General features: G+C 41.1%; 1 long non-coding RNA gene across 1 annotated transcript in view; it reads left to right on the top strand.

Moving 5' to 3' along the window:
• Window positions 1–10,491: 10,491 nt before the first annotated feature.
• LOC116744873 overlaps window positions 10,492–12,364 on the top strand; it is a 57,982-nt gene continuing 56,109 nt past the window's right edge. Inside the window, exon 1 of the long non-coding RNA XR_004347205.1 lies at window positions 10,492–10,806. This is a non-coding gene — a long non-coding RNA (uncharacterized LOC116744873). The remainder of the gene's footprint in view (window positions 10,807–12,364) is intronic.

The following is a 12,364-nucleotide window of genomic DNA, read 5'->3' as shown; positions in this document are numbered from 1 at the left end:
TGCAGGAGAGGGGGGAGCAGCGTGATTCTATATTGTGTGTGGACTCGTGATGCAGTCAGAGTATCAGCAGGATGAACAATGAAAAGAATGTTAACTAAATTTTGATGTGCAAGAACATGTGTTTAATTTGCAAGATGCTTTGTTTAATTAAAAGGTAAATACCATTTACAATTCCTCTTGCAGACAAATTTAGAGCAGCAACAACACCTACAGAGTGTTCAAATTGCCGGCAGAATTTGTTGGATGCATTCGATCAATTAAAAGGGTACACATTTGGGGAAAAATAATTATTTTTTCCATTTGTTTTCAAATAAAAATGGCTTTATTTTCTATAAACAGATTATTCCTAATGTGTAATGCCTAGCTAAGTGTGGATTTAAAGATATAAAAACTATATTATTGTGGAATTTAGAAAAATGGTATAGATGATCTTATTTGCAAAGCAGAAATAGAGACATAGACGTAGAGAACAAATGTATGGAAACCAAGGGGGAAAGGGGTGGGGAGGGAGGAACTGAGAGACTGAGATTGATACATATACATTACTGATACTATGTATACAATAGACAACTGATGGGAACATACTGTATAGCACAGGGATCTCTACCTAATGCACTGTGGTAACCTAAATGGGAGGGAAGTCCAAAAGGGAGGGGATATCTGTATGTGTATGGCTGATTCATTTTATTGTGCAGTAGAGGCTAACACAACATTGTAAAGCAACCATACTTCAATGAAAATTAATAAAAAATAAAAAAACTATATTATTATATACCTAGTGCAGAGAAAATAAACCTGAAGGCTCAAAGTTTCTCTTGTCACTCAACCCCTACCTCAAAAGAGATATTTTTCCCTTCCTCCCTTTTTCCTTTCCCTTCCTTCACTTCCCTTTCCCCCTTCCTCCCTCTGTTCCTTCCTGCCTGCCTGCCTTCCTCCCTCCCTTCCTTCCTTCCTGTCTTTCTTTCTACAGAGAGTAAGCTCCAAAAGCTGTGTGTTTCACAAAGACCTTTTCACCCCTCCAGAAAGATAACCTCAGTCGCATCACTTGGGCACTCCAACATAATTGTTCCATAAGCTCACTTGGATCTTAAAGCAGGTCAAAAAGGTCTCAGGTCTCATGTTTTTCTTCATTTAAGATTTGCTACTTTTTTCAGTGATCAGATGGGGAGTATGCTATTGCTTCTTCAGTGGGTCTGTGGGCAGAAAAGTCAGAGATTCAGAGCTCTTTACTTCCAACTTCTAGTCTCAGTAATACAGGTAATAGGGAGAACAATTCAACCATTTATCTCCAATGCAACACTTCGTGCAGTTGCAGCTTAATCCTGATTACACTTGGAGGCAGAAAATAGATCAGTGATTCTCCTGAGGATATAATCTAATCATTTCCTTGGTTGATACCAACACATGACATCCAGGCAACATGAAAGAGAAATTCTGCAAGAGTTCCTTAACAGTTCACAATACAGTGAATTGGATTTGGGTGGCCCTAACTATGGAACAGTCATCCAAGTTTATTTCAGTCAGTCTTGTCTATCACATGACTAACACATAGACTGCAGAAATGCGAAACAGCCAAACTACTATTTTATTAACGAATATATTATACTATATTATTAACTACTTTACAACTAATATGTTATATTATTGCTTTATTGGAACTGAGAACAAATACAAATTAAATTGTCAGGAAAGAGAAGAGAAGAAATTTCAGTGTGTAAATGTACTTTTTCCCCCTGCTTTATCAGACAAAACTCTTTTCTTCCTACCGCATCCCCCACTCTCCCCAATTCTAAAAGTTTGACTTTATAGATTTGTCAAAAGAAAACTTCATTTCATTACTAGGCAAAATATGGTAAAACCCTGCAAAAAAATCCCTGCCCCTCACTAGTAGTAAACGTGGACATGAGACAATCGGCCATTGGTCCTCATTGTTTAAACTCTGACAAGCAAAATTGTTGCAGGGGAAGCAGCAGGGGAGGGATTTTAGGAAGCTGCTGTATCCTAATCATTTGATAATTTTTCATTTCAACATCCAGTGTATGTCTTGTTTGTAATGGCCTGTTCTACTTGAATAACATTGAAATAACATTGAAAAATGTTATTTTTTTATGAATCTCACAATAATGAGATGCAGGATTTTACAGGATTCAACTTTTTATACCTTGCCCTCCCCAATTATTCCACTGGGGGGCGTGGAGAAGGGGGCTACTGTATATCGTATTCTAAAAGGGGAAACGAGCTTATCACAAAAACCAATTATAACAGACCCTGTGGCTTCTGCCTTAAACTCTCAAGCTAGTGCTCTCCTGGCCCTTTGGTTCATCTGCTAGGATAATCTAATATACATTTGAAAATGTATCTTTTTAAAAACATCTTGTTGAATAATTTCCTCTTTGATCTCTTTATTATTTCTTTATGCTACTTCCTGCACAAGTCCATGTTTTCTCACAGGCCTGTAATCCCAAATCACAAGAAGACTCTGGAAAGGAATTACCCTTGATCCATGAATGGATCACCTGAGAGGGCCCTGCCTACATGGTTACAGTGTGCTTTCTCCATTTACCAATTTCCAGTCAATTAATTATTTGGCACTAAGGATATCCCCAAATTTCTTTCACAGGAAATGTGGAAGAATATTAGCATGTTTTTGCTGCCTTACACTTTATAACACATTAAAGGTATTTTTTAAGAAAAATGTCTTTATAAAATGTCTTTATAACCATTGTTAAGACTGGCATTTGACTTTGTCCACAATTAAAATATAAATTTCAACAAATTAAAGCCTTTTTCTGGATTGTTTTATTTTTTCCTTTTGTTGAATTTCTAATGTCTAGGACAGCTGCCAAGTTCATGGCAATAACTAGTTGTTGAATGAGTGACTGAATCTCTGACAATCAAATAAAGAAGGAACATGATGCTGTGGCAATGCACTTCTGCGTTAGAGGTTGAATACAGAAAATCTGGGTTCCAGTTCTCATTCTTCCACTAAGTAGGCAGTGACATGGAGAATTCTGAATTACTTCTTAGGATGTCAATTTATCCATCAGTAAATAAAAGGATTAGACTAGATAATTTCAAAAAGCCCTTCAAATCTAAAAATCTGTGAGAGTGTTTTGGTACAAATTCACGCAGACAAGCAAGTTTCATTACATAACATAATAGTTCCAAACTGATATTGATACTAATGGTTCTAATGAGAGGTTGGGAGAGAAAATTCCCAGCATGACATTAACAATCATATTCAACTAAATTAAACCTTTGGAAAAATCACAGATCCCCAACATGACAGGAGGCCATGTGGCCAAATAATCTGCACACAAATGACTGAGAAAGATGAGACACATGGGCTGCAGTCCAATCAGTGACTTAAGGCAGTTCATCTGGCTTTTTCTGATACTTTTGAGCCCTACTGAAAATGAAGTAACCCTAAGACCATTTTATGAAGCACATTCTGTACCTGAGCTAACTTTACAACACAGAGTAAATCAGTTCTACACAATATACTTCAGTGCATTTTAAGTGTGCCTTAAAATGTGGGTGCCAGTCTAAAATCTCTTGCCAATTAATTTTATATATTTTTTGCCATGGCCACTCCAGAGATTTGTTTTGATATTTTTACTGTAACCATTCACAGAACAAAGAAGAAACATATGAATGGAGATGAAAAGCACAAAACCTTGTGAGTGTTAAACTCCTTCATGAACAAAAACTAGCAGAAATGTAATGTGGAATGACTTACCTGGCGTGGGGTAAGATCGGTCTTGTAGGGGGGTGAAGAAGACTAAAATTGTACTCAGGCCTTTCAGATATCTTTTTAACTGCTTTAACTGCTTTTCTAGTAAAGCTGATGTAGTTTATTTAGTCTGTTGTGATTTTTATGTCATTTAATTCACCACTGAAGACAGCACAATTTCTACATTTGCATCCTTTTAAGTATAAAAAGGTATTCACAATTAAGCTGAAAGAAAGCTTACTCACTGAGATATATGGACTATGAGCTGTTAATGATTTACTGTTTAGCATTTTGAGAAAAACCAAGGCCCTTTCTGTGTTTGGACAGTGTGGTTAAGTAGAATGGACAGAGGAGCTGGAATCAGAAAATCTCATTTCCAGGCCTGGCTGTGCACCTTGCCAGGGAAGCTAAGTCAATTCATTCTCTCAGTTTTTTCAACTGGGAAATAGGAATAGGGAATTGATGACTAGAATTTTTTGCAACAAATACTCCCATTTTATCTAATATTTTCTTTCCAGAAAAGATTACCTTTTCTCTTTTTTTTAATGAAAGACAAAACTCAGACTTAAACTATTAGTTTATTGCCACCTTGAATTCAATACAATAAGCATCATTTCTCAAGATATCTCTCCCACTGCCTACTTTTCAGATCCTTACTTTATGATGACCACCTGTTGTCTCCTTAGTCAAATAAATAAATCTTTCTAAGATTTACTTTCCTGATCTGTAGAATGAGAAACTATAATAGTACCTTATCCATAAGACTGTAGTGAGAATTAAATGAGATAATGAAGGTAAAGGCTGAAGCTTAGCACCTGGTAGTGAGCAGACACTCAATACATGTTAGTTCTTATTATTATAATTGTTATTATTATCTTCTGGAGTTCTAATCCTCTGTGACCGGCTCAGATCTCCCAGACTGTTGGATATAAAAGAGAGGTGCCGGATCCCACTCCAAATCAGCCTTACTCCCTTTCCTATTAGCAGATCAAATATTCTGTCATCCATCTGAAAATACCAAATAAAAAGACACACCATTTTAAAAGATACTCTTCTAGATCTGGCCTACTATAAACTAGTCTCAGGGACAGTCAAAATCCTTAATTCTCTCCCCCAAAGAGTGTGTGAAGAAAGTAGAAGCAAATAGTACTGATCTTTTCTTACTGGACCTATACTTATTATTTGCCTAAACTTATAAAACAAAATTTTTAAAGCCTTACTCCTTCTCCAAAGACAGTAAACATCCAGAGGCAACAGACACTACTGAAAGTCACAATAGCAAGACATTATGCCCATCTCTAACTCAAGGTTGCCTGAATAGAAAGAAACATTGTGATTTTTAATAACCTGTACCTAAGCACAGAAGAACCTGCCACTCAAAGCACATAGACTATTTCAAGGTTAAACTAATTTCAAAACACCATACAGAACTAAGTTATGAATTGTCTAGATAAACAAAACAATCCCTTCGCCAGTTCTCTGGTGAAGAATGGGAGCAGTACACAGGAAAACCCCAAAAAAGGGCTGAATCTCTCTTCCTTCTCAGTAAGAAGATGAAAACTTTTCTGCCCATGCTAGGACTTGAGACTGAAAATAGGACTCACGTCCAGGTATGGGAGGGAGGATTAAACTAAAGGGAATCTTTCCTCGTCTTCCCTCCTCTTTCCAATACACAGAATTACTGGTGTTGCCTACAACCTGCAGTATCAGTAAACGTTTCCTCCAACAGCTAATGAAATGCTTCCAGAAACATGCACATCAGTAGCCCTCTTCCGGACTGGTAAGTGTGGGTTTGGATGAGGGTGTGTGTGTCTGTCTGTCTGTCTGCGTTTGATCTTTATGTTTGCAAAACGTGCTTTCAAAAGCAGCCACGATTTATTTGGGGTGGGGTGAGTTGCCCCTTTGTCTCCCCCAGATCTCAGCCCAGAGGACCAGAGGAGGGTCAGAGAGGGGCATGGGAGAAGAGGCTGGACTCACACTTACCTTTAAGCAGCAGACGAGGTGAGAGTGGATTTTGGCGCTTTGTTTGGTTTGTTTTGTTTTCTGTTTCTTTTAACGCGTCCTCAGCGCCGGGGGCGCTGGAGGGTCGCTGCGGGGCTGGGCGGGGCGGGGCTGCGCGGCCGGGCGGCGGGAACCAGGAGCGGGTTGCCGCGCCTGCCGCGTCCGGCCAGCAGGGGGCCCCTTCGCTCTGCCTAAAGCCGCGCTGCCTCCTCGGCCGGCTCAGCCCGCGCTGCCCACGACCCCGGGAGCGCGGAGGATCTGAAGAGACGAGGAAGGCGAGGGCTTGACAGAGACCAAATGGGGTGAGCCACACAGTGGGTTTCCCCGAAAGCTCGCCTTCCTGGAGCTGCTTGACACTTGACAAACTCTGGAGGAATCGAGCGTTTTCAGGAACAGGGTCCGCGCCTCCGCTTTACTCTGGCTCCCAAGCGCCGCGGCGCCGTCTCGCTCCGGCCTCCGGCCCAGGTCGCCTTCGGCCGGGGGCAGCCTTCCCGGCGAGGGTGTGAGGGGGCGAGCCGACGTCGCTGGCCGAGACGCGGGAGGCCCGAGAGAGCGCGCGGTGGGGATACAGCGGGGGCGGCGACTCCCTGTGCCCTCGTCCCCGCGCGGACCGCACCTTGCGCTCCTGGGGCTGCAAAACGCAGGCCGCCTTAACCCAAAGAGGCAACGGTTTGTGTATCGTTGTCCGGTGTAACCACACCTTTGCTTTGGCTTCCTTTCCTCGAGCTGAGAGCCAAGGTGGAGGTGGAGTTTTCGCTCCCTCACTCTCCCCGAGGAGGCCCGGGTCCGAGACCGCGCTGGCGGGCGGATGTGGATGTGGCTAAAGCCGTGCCCTCGTCCCACGCCGGGGCGTCCGGGGAAAGTGAGCCGAGCCGGGGCCCAGGGCGGCTGGCCTTCCTCCGCGTTGGCGCACTGGGCCTGGCGACCGGCGCGCTGCCCTTCGCCACACGAGAGTTGAGTCCCGGCCCGCCCGCGAGAACTGGCCTCCGGCAGTCTTCGAGACCCTCTCTCAAAACAGCGCGAGCACTGGGACCTGCCTTTAGCTGGTCTCGGTGGAGATAAGGAAGATACTCCTATCTTTTAAGGGGTCTCTCAGAACTACCTTGTTTAGATCTGCAGCAGTAGTGATGGCCTTGAATTTGTATAAAGTTACTGCCGGAGACACCCTCTCCCCAAATGCCCTCAAGCCACACACCGCACTCCACCAAAACTCCCACCGCTCCCACTCCATTTGCATTTGAAAACCTCTGGAAAGAAGCACTTTCAGGATGAACACACACACACACACACACACACACACACACACACACACACACGGCCCGCCAACTGGAAACTGAGTTGAGTCATAGGACACAAATGAATAAGATTGCCTGGCCTTTAGCTTCTGAGGATAAGAATGTCCAATAACCCAGGATTCCGGCAATAACAACATTACAAGGTTTCTGGAACCCTGTTCGGATCCTTTAGAAACAATTAGAATAATAGTGATGATAGTAAGAGGAAGAGAATTGTGTTTTTCAGGGCACTTGCGGGCCATCTGTTGCGTCGTGTGTGGGGAGAACTAAAAATCATTGCCCTTGATTCAGACCCGCAGGTCAAATGACACCATCTCTCTTTTCTGGACACTAATTAAGAGCAACTCTGTCCATAGACGTTTGATAGACATTTGAATCAAAATAGTTGAAATTGTCTTGCTCAATAGCAGTGTGCTTTTATATATATATATATATATATATATATATATAAAATCATGTGTAATCGTATCAAATATATGATATGTATTTTGAAAGAAAAATGTCCACTCAAAGACAGCTAGAAATGTCAGCTGCAGGCAACCAGCCACTCTTCTGGCTACAACAAGTTATGCAATTAATAGTCCAACAGCCTAGTCCAAATCCTCTCTTTGCTTGGATCAAGAGTATTAATGAAATGTAGAGGCAAAGATCTTAATTTATAGATGTACTGTCCTTTTGAAATTTACCAAGCTTTAAAAAAGTAATAAAACAAGGGTAGGTTTTCAGGTTTTGTTGTTTGGTTGGTTGGTTGGTTTTGTTTTTAGATTTGTTCAAAATATGACATAGTCATCCCCAGTTCCCATACCATGTTTTTATTCCAGAGGGTCTGGAAAAAGTATCAGTGAGTAGGGTAAAAAAATCCTCCAAGAAAGCCCTGAGTCTTGCCACTATCCTTATTTAAGTCTTTTGTGTGCATTTCAGAATAGCTGTTAAGATAGAATAATGCATTTCATGTTCCTAACTACTTCAACACAATGTGGAAATAATACTTCTAACATTTGACTGGGTAAAATTCTTATTGCTTGCTAATTTGACATTAAAATTAATGATATTTTGCATAATGATATCCCATTGTTCAATAAAATATGTATTTAAATAATAGGGAAATACCACTGCAGGGTTCTTTATGACTCAGTGTAAGTAGCTATATCATGACTTCGAAAATATAAAAGAATCTTCCCATAAGCCTTCTGAAATCATTCCCATAAACCTGCCCCACTTTCTAATACTGTTGAGAAGTTGACTTAATCTCTATTCTGTCAACACTAAATTTATTTCATCTTGGCGAGGTGCCTTGTTTGGAAAAGTTGATTGTAGGAGAGGAGGATAGGATGGCGGGAGCATGGACGTTGAAATAACATTTCATTTTATATTCAAGAAAAACATTGTAATTGTCCTCATCATATCAGTAGTAGGAAGACTCTGAAAGGGTTTGATTCGAATGCACTTCATTGAGTCTACCTAGAGCACACTGACATCAAGTAGTAAATTACCCAGAATAATTTATTGTTGAGAAATCATAATTCCAATTCTGTTGCATTTGTTTTTAAGTTTTGCTGGAGCTTGTGGGGAAAGGATATGAAAAGGTGAAGAAACAATGTTGAGTGCAAAAAGGTACTTCTTGTGTGACAACAAAGTGGGTAATCTGCTCCACCCTGCAATTCTCAGAAGGAAAACTGAAATCTTCTATCTACAAATCTCATTTCATTTTTTTCTCAATTTACTAGCTATTTCTAAACAGTTTAAACTATGATGTAAACAAACTTAAAGTTAATAAATGGACTCTACTTGAGTATTGGGAGAGAATGAGTAACATGACTACCGTAAATTTACGAGGGCTTGGCCAAATTCTGCCTGCACTTTCAGCCTAACCTGCAGGGGGCAATAGCTTGACACGAATGACAACAAAGGTTGCTGAGCTATAAGACTTGGATTTCTGACTATGACCCTGGAATGTTGTGTAGGTTGGAAAGAGTGCTTAATTAATGTATATTGAAACAAAAGATCAGGTAAATTGTTTGGTTTGTCTTCAAGCTATATTTTGAGACTAATCTAATTCATAACTGTGAGGTTTTTTTTTTTCCTTAAAGAGATGATCAAAGTTTCAGAAGACATATTCAGCTATCTCAAGAATTATCCTAAACACTAATTGTTTACTATGAATATATGTAATTTATATTCTCAAAGGCAGCCAAATCAAAATAAATACAGCTTTCAATGTTCAAATGGATGACAAAATTAGAGGAAACGCGGCCTATTTGGACATAGATAATAAAAGAACATCACATATCTAGATAATAAACTCTGTATTCCTTTTTTAATTTTAAAAATACAAATGGGTAAGGGATGGTCACTCTATTGTTTGCACTATTTTCTTTCCACATATAAACCACTAATTTTAAAAACTGGTTTATATTTATATTTAAATATCATGATCAGCAATTAGTAAGCGATCTCTTTTATTGCCATAGTTTTTTTATTACAGGTAGAATTGAATTTATTGGCTATTGATAATCTACAGTCTCCCTCCTCCTTGTCCCCCCTGACCCTGTATCTCCACTCCCTCCCCTTCCCTATACCTCCCCCATCAGCTGATCAGGAAAGACTGGAAACAGTCCAAAAGGAATTTTGGCCAGAGGGAATAACTGTAGAATTAAAAAAGAAAACTCTCCCCATCTCCTCACTGCAATCACACTTAACGTTCATTATGTCAATTTTCAGTGATGCAAAATGTCTTGCCCAAGAGGCATCCTGATTTCAGGAAATCAAAAGGGTATCTGGCATTAAACAACATCCAGTCAATCCTGGTGGGATTAACTGGGCTGAGTTTCTATATACTGCACATGCTATAGATCTACTCTGATCACAGTAAGGAAAAAAATGATAATAGATTTTTTTTTTTTTTTTTTTTAGAATTGCTGCACAGGAGTGTTGTTTCTTTCATGTGGCAGAATTTAATCTTGAAAAAATCTTTTAAAACATCTTTTTTTCCTCCACTGTGGTAAAGATATGGTATCTATTTTTGCATTTCTTTAAGGAAGGAAGATGGGGTTGCTTATACTGGGAAAGAAAATTTTATTCTCAACACCCCCCCCCCCCATTCTACTAAACCGTTTTAGTCGACATATGTTTGTTATCAGAGAGAGGTGCTGTGAACACACAGCCATTTTCTTAGCAGCTTTTTGACTGTATGTTACCATGGTCCCACAAGGCATTGGTCCTTTCCCATTGGGAAGTCATGAATAAGAGACTGTGAAGCTTGCACGTCAGATCTTCCTCAATTAATCCACCATTAGCATGTTTGGGATCCACTACTGGATGGTTAACAGCAGCTTTTGTAACTGTACGCCGACCATACCCAATTATGCTCTGCTAAAAATGAACTCTTTGCAGACCAGCCCTCTCGGGTTGTCAGTGTTTTCCGTTTTCCTATTTTAACGTTTGTGTATAGTGGCAGGCGACAGATGGTGTAGATCAGATCGATTTGATTGCATTAGATGATTTTTTTTCCCTTCCCCACTCCTTTCTGGAAGCTCGCATCAGCTGAAGGCTACCGCCTGGGACTCCTCGGAAGCGTGAGCAAGCCGCCACCATGCGAAGGCACTGGGGCACAGCCAGCGCAAGCCACCGAGGTCCCTTCTTAGGGCTTGTTAACACTGTAACCCGGCACTCCGAGGGAAGCAACTCCCACTGCCCAGAGCCTACCTCACTGCTCATCAGATGACTCTCTGGCTTCTACACACAGTTGGAGTTCCGCTTGAAACCTGGATTTAGAGGGTAAGCTCTTCAATCGAGATGGATTTGTGACAGTTACTTTGCTATACCGCAAGACAAATCTCAGCAAACGTAAAGGATGTAGGATGTGTGGAACAGGGAGACTATGTTTACATCGATAAATCTGTTTCTTTTTGTCTGAGAACGACAGTATTATTCAGTAAGATGTGTATAGTGTTTTTCCATTGATTGTAAGAGTCGACTATCACACTCCTCCCGATTTTTTCCCTCTCCTCGGTGTTTCCCCCTTTCTACTTCAGAGGGAAAGAGAGAGGGAGAGGGAGGGAGGCAAGGGGGAGGAGGGGAGAGAGAGAAGCATTTCTGCTTTAGCTTAATTGGCTTATTTCCTCAAACCGATTGCTTTGTCGCGTTTCTTTATGTATATTTGGTCGCAAATTACCAAGCGTTTGACTGGGATGGGTGTTGAAGTGCGGGGGACAGGGTGGGAAAGTAGTGGGGACTGGCAGTCAGTCGCGGTGGCCTTGAGAGATCAAAAGGTGCTGAAAGCCCTTGCCCGCAAAACACACCTCTAGTTATTGGGGAGCTAGAGAAATGTAGATTCTAATAAACATGGCTTTCAGGAGTCGATGAACAAAGGTACTTAATGCAGACCTAAGCCTCCGTTGATATTGCTCCGCTAGCAGTATCTAAATATTCAAAAGCAAAGTGTAAGTTGATCAACAAACGCCCTGATGGTATTGGGCTTTTTTTCCCTTTTCCGTTTTTGTGTGGAGGGTGGAGAAGGGGGGGAGGGTGGATGGGTGGGGGAAATCCGACAGCTTAAGGAGGCTTGAATTGAATATGCACCCAGCGGCAGTGGTCTCGTAGGAAATGGTGTTCTCGTAAGTCAGGCTGCCCCGCGGAAGCACGAGAGAGCTTTGGTTAGAGCTCAGAGAGTCAGTTCTGCTGCGAGTGCTGCCGGCAATCGGCCCGGGCTGAGCTGTCCACTCGTCCAGGTGCTGAAGCTGGGAGAACATTTAGGTAGGTAGGGAAAGGGCTGGCACTGACTACTTGGATAAAAAGAAAGCATATTGACTGCGTTGTTCTAGTTTCTTAAAGCGTGTGAGTCTGTGGGTCAGTGTGTGTGTGTGTGTATGTGTGTGTGTGTGTGTGTGTGCCTTATTCCAATTGTGAGGAAGCAAAACTAAAGGAGATTACTCAGAAAGCATTGAAAAGCTGTGTGGGCATTTATGCTGTGATTCTCATATGCCATGTATTGTTGTGTATGTATGTATGTATGTATATGCATATATGTATGTGTGTTTGTGTGTGTGGTGTATATATGCCTTGATAATCCTTTTTAATTCAAAAGGAATGTTCTATTTACTAAATCAAAATCTGTCTCTATAATGTGTTTCTTATTTTCCTTTTAATGTTAGTTGATTTTAAATGGAAGAGTTCAGGAACAAATGTACACTTTGCTCACAGACTATTGCATTACTTTCCCTAAGGGCTTTTGTTTCTAGGAGTTCAAGCTGAAGAGAACCTGTCAGCTTTCTGTGTGAGTGTGTGTGTGTATGTGTGTGTGTGTGTGTGTTTGGTTGTAGCATCCCCAGAGAAA

The sequence above is a fragment of the Phocoena sinus genome, chromosome 1, assembly GCF_008692025.1.
Source record: "Phocoena sinus isolate mPhoSin1 chromosome 1, mPhoSin1.pri, whole genome shotgun sequence".
Taxonomy (NCBI): domain Eukaryota; kingdom Metazoa; phylum Chordata; class Mammalia; order Artiodactyla; family Phocoenidae; genus Phocoena; species Phocoena sinus.
The sequence above is the reverse complement of the archived record's forward strand: the minus strand, read 5'-3'. Positions and strand labels throughout refer to the sequence as shown.